This window comes from Frankliniella occidentalis, unplaced genomic scaffold, assembly GCF_000697945.3.
Source record: "Frankliniella occidentalis isolate FOCC.00 unplaced genomic scaffold, Focc_3.1 Scaffold115, whole genome shotgun sequence".
NCBI classification, from domain to species: domain Eukaryota; kingdom Metazoa; phylum Arthropoda; class Insecta; order Thysanoptera; family Thripidae; genus Frankliniella; species Frankliniella occidentalis.
In genome coordinates this window covers 531,097-535,823 of record NW_026267243.1, presented here as the reverse complement: position 1 = coordinate 535,823, position 4,727 = coordinate 531,097, and the positions used below count along the sequence as shown (strand labels likewise).

Sequence of the window (4,727 nt, the reverse complement as noted above, 5' to 3'; positions counted from 1 at the left end):
GAGAGAGAGGCACACATTTCATACCTACTGGCAGACAAATAGATAGCCGGACCTCACACGATACGCCGGCCTCGCCTCGCCGCCGTGTGCTGCAACGGCAGCGCGAGGTGGCGTCATGCGGATCTATTCGGGATCTATTTCTATAGACGCTTCTCTATCGTGTGCAAACAATCACCATCAATAAGAGTGATGAGGATGGAGCATGGAGCATTCGTCCACCGGCGGCGCGGAGCTGAGCGGCGCGGAGGTGACTCAGTCGGACTCCGCTTCATCATGTCCAAATATGTCGGCGAGAAGACGTTGCGTTTTAATTACGGAGCGGATGTGTCGGGCGGAGGGCGAAAGGGCGCGCGGCTGGGGCCCCCGGGGAGGGGGGGGGGCAACTAAACGAATGAGGACAACACCGTACACCCCATCCTCAATGTCAATGGATAATAGACATTTCTCCTCTAGCTGCATTATTTGTTTGCGCATGCGCATAGTTATGTTTGAAAGATTTCGCAGAAGAGAAATTTATTTGATTTATTGATGATTGAGTCGGATCGGGCACTGCCCTGAAAAAAAAAAACATCTGTAAGATAACAAACCGGCATTAGACAAGTCCTTATAATGGGGAATGCCATGGCATGCAGAGTATGTAGAGATACAGGACAGGATCCTGCACACTAAAGGCTTATGAACAGTTTTATTCCTAGCTTACTGAGTTCTGTGTGCGTTCTACCCAGCAAGCCATAAATAAAAGTTTTCATAAGCTTTGAGTGTGTGCAACACTAAGTGCAGAGGTCCACCTTATCTTCACTGCACTTTGGTACAGAATCTGAAGATTCAGGCAATTGCCTCTGCAGGTTTTATCTATGGACCCCAGTGTGTATGCAACTAATTAAGACAAGCTGTATCCTAATTCGGTGACTAATATGACGCAAGTTTGTGAGTGAGAAAGAGACCATTCTTCCTCATCTCTATTGTGTATTGTACACATTACTATAACACTTCCGAGTGGCTTGTCACCACAAATGAAAACTAGTGATAGCTCGTAGACGTTATTCGATAACTTGAATTTTGTGCGACGATTCCCGCAAAGACTTTGGACTTACGGGACAACGTTTGGGTGGGTGGCCGCGTGTGAAGAGTCCGTCAGAACGACGGGCCCACCTTTCCCACGCAGTTTTACTAGAGACGTTACAAAATGAAGAAAAGAAAGAAAACCACACGTCCGACCGGCACAGCGCAGCGCCCCCCGCTGGAGAGAAGGTGGTGAGGGTTCTCGCCATCGCTCGCCCGCGCCCCCTGACGCGCGAGAGGCACAGAACGAAAATGGCGACAAACTGATTGCGGCACTGCACTGCACTTCCGCTCGTCGTTAAAATCCCATTAGTAGTGCAACACAGCTCCTCTCGCTGCCGGCCGCTGAGCAGCAAGGCAAGCTAAGGCGCCTCTGAGCAAGTGCGAAAAGTGGGCTTGGGGGGGGGGGGGGGGCGGTCGAAACCAACACCGCGAAACACATTTATCTCGCACAAGACTGGCTACACGCTGCAGGCCTTTGGAGGAGGACGAGTTGTCTATCTCCTCCACCCGACTGCCCTGACAACGGGGAACACACCTCAAAGCGTTGAAATCAAATGCCGTTGGAACCACTTTTACAAATAATGCAGCCCTCAAAACACGCGAAAAAGAGAAAGATATGCACCGGAAGTGCGATATTCGATAAAATTACCCTGACCCCATGGCCCTATCGTATTGGTAATTCTATTCCCAATCCCTCCCCCCCCCACCAGAGAAGGATTGGGAATAACATTTTTTGTTACACTGTTGCCTCTAGATTTTTTTTATCGTTTTTTTTTTTTTTTATGTGAGATTGAATCTGTTTTGCGTTGCGCCCTTCGCGCCTCCGCGCCCACCGCAACGCGTGCAGCCGCGGTTTGCGTCGGAAAACAAGCGAGCATCGCGCGGCGGCGCTGCTCTCTGGGCTGGCGCAGGCTGGCGTACACAGCAAAGAGCGGCCTTTGGGCGGCGCTGAGCCGAGCGGCGCGCGGCCGGTCGCCTTTTTGCATTGCCGTGTAATTACAAAAGCGACCGTGTGAACGGACCGACACAAACTCCCTGTCAATGTGGAGCCGGCGCCGAGCCAGGCCATGTCCCTGTCCTCCCTCCCCACCCCGCGAGGCCCCGCGTATACTACTATTTTATTTTTTAGGCGTTCTCCATTAGCGTCATCTTCTCTACTAGCACTACCCATTCTTACTACAGGGTTTCCTTCCGCCCACAGACCCGGTTCAATTTCGGAGTTATACTGTAGCGCTTGCAGGCCTGTGGACGCGGTGCCTACTCCCAAGGGGTCGCAAGGCGGCGTGGTAAGAGACGACAGGCAAGCCCTTACGCACCTACAGTATGACTTACGAAATTGTCCGGGGTATAAGGCCGGGCGATTGCGGGGCAAATGCGTTTGTATGTATTATTTCAAATCCGACACTGTTTTTGTGAAAGTGTAGGTACAGTGTACTACACAGTGTGCGCGCCGGCTAAGCTAAAACCACACACGCGCTTTGCTGGAAGGCCAAATAAGCTGGTGTAATCGCCTCGGTTTCGATCACGATCACACGCCTCGGCCCGACTGGTAGAGTGTACACACGAGAGAGAGAGGCGAAAGACAGAGGACAAACGAGAGGGTTTGAAAAGGAGTAGGGCAGCTTCGCGTGAAAAGCAGGAGAAACGGGATGCTGCCATATGGTATGGTGGTGGTTTACCGGAAAAGTATCGAGGGATGCTTCTCAGCGGGGTTGGTTGCAAAACTTAAAATGAAGTGTGTGACTCTATTTCCAGCTAATGTTTGTGCCGGGCATGTTGTTCGTGCTCCTGATGCTCCTCGTGTGTTGCAGGTGGAGCGGCGGCGACCAGCGGTGGCGTAGCCGAGGCGGCGGCGGCAGGGCCGTGGAGCCGTTGGAGCCGTTGGAGCTGCCGGCCGCGGTAGCAGAGCGCCGCGGGAGCGCGGTAGGTAGGCGGGGCACTTGGGAGCGGGCGGGGGAGGAGGAGCGGGGGCGGTCCCGCTGCTCCCGGCGCGATGATAGCAGAAGGTGGAAGTGTGGTGTGGGGGTGGGGGGAGGGGGGGGCGAGGGAGGTGGTTGGGTGAGCGAGTGTGGAGGGAAAAGGGGGGAGGGAGGAGGAAGCTGACTAGAAATTCGTAACGGACAACACCCGGCAGGGCAGGCGTAGTGGCGTAGTGGCGTAGGGCCGCTAGGCAGGCGGGCCGGGCGCGACTGCGGGCAGCAGGTGGCCCCCGTGGCGCGGGGCAGAGCGATTGTGTGCGTGTGTGTGTGTGCGTGCGTCGGGCTCAGGTATAGCAGGACTGAGTGATGCGAGGCGAGGCCTGCCTGTCGAGTCGTCGCAAGCAAGGCCGCCCAAATTGCTGTATACAGTAGGACGGACGGAACCCGTTCGCGACGCGCTTCTGCGCCCTCCTTCTACTGCTCTATACCTCACCGTCAAGGTGCGCGAGTCGTTGTGTCGTTCGACGGTGATGGAGGGTGCTGCGCCGGCGCGGGTCTCGCCGTCCCCCGCGTATACTGTGTGGCCCGCGCAGGTGTCCGACCTGGCCGCAGCCTGCTGTGGCGGCTGGTGGCGGGCAGGGGGCGCTTGCTTCGCTTGTGTGCCGCCGGCTGCACGGGTGGACCAGGTGGACGACGCACGCCGTCCGGCCCCAGAGGCGTTGGTCCAAGGCCCGGCTGACAGGGCGGGGGTGCGCCATGCGTTGCCTACTTACAGGGGTCCTGTATCCAAAATTGCCTACCTCTCAGGCGGCTCACTCGAGAGACGGTGCGTCTGCGTCGCCATCCGGTCTCTCTCCCGCCCTCCGTGGTGGAGGACCAGCCAGCCGTGGGTCGACCCTAGCGGGGGTGGTTGAAATGCCACGCGGAGGCGGCGCAGCGCCTAATATCGAGGTGACATTTCCGTGACATTCACCCCCGCCCCGCGTGGTGCGGCCGTGCGGCCCCCGCCCCCACCCCTCGCCTGCGTGTCACTGGCACCGGCGGCGGCGGCTGCCCGCGGACGGCGGTGGGGGAGGGGAGGGGTGCAGTTTGCGGCCCGTCGCCTAGACACCCCTCTCCGCTCGCCCTCATCACGGCGGGGTCTGTTCCAGGACGTCGCGTAAGGTAAACAGCCTGCGTGGTCGGAGGGAAGGGCGGAGGGCCGCGCCGGTCTGGGCCGACCCGACCATCGATGTGTTGTCATCAAAGTAGGTTGAAAACTCATGAAAACGATGCATCGTTATGCCGTCACTATTTAATACGTATGTCACAGAGTATTAATTTAAGTGATCATCACCTTTCAGGGCTTTTGCTGTGTTTAATGTTATTTTGTGCAGTTTTCTGGTGTCCTGTTGTCGGCCACCTTACCCCGTCTGCCTAGTGATGGTAAATCAAAGTTTGGTTGAGGGTAGGTTACGGTTTAGTCATCCAAAGTAAAAGAACGTAACCACAAAGGAATGGCCGAGTCTTCTCAATTTACCACCTCTGCTGCCACCCTGCCATGTACCGGGTGTAACTGAGAATACGCAACAGTGTTGCGGGTTTGCCTACTCTTTATGCCCGTAAGGGGCCATGGCCCCTGCAGCCATATTGAGTATGCAATCGAGCCACGCTGTTGCGTATTCTCAGTTACACCCGGTACTACGTACTTGTAAACACTAAGAAATGTGTCCGTATAAGTCCCAAACATCCGTTTACACGAGT

At 56.1% G+C, this 4,727-nt stretch overlaps 1 protein-coding gene across 3 annotated transcripts in view; it reads left to right on the top strand.

Moving 5' to 3' along the window:
- LOC113216584 (transmembrane protein 43 homolog) overlaps positions 1-4,727 on the top strand; it is an 87,549-nt gene that overhangs the window by 67,032 nt on the left and 15,790 nt on the right. For all 3 annotated transcript variants that reach the window (XM_052270275.1, XM_052270274.1, XM_052270273.1), the window contains exon 5: positions 2,877-2,988. The gene's annotated coding sequence lies outside the window, so the exon portion shown is untranslated. The remainder of the gene's footprint in view (positions 1-2,876; positions 2,989-4,727) is intronic.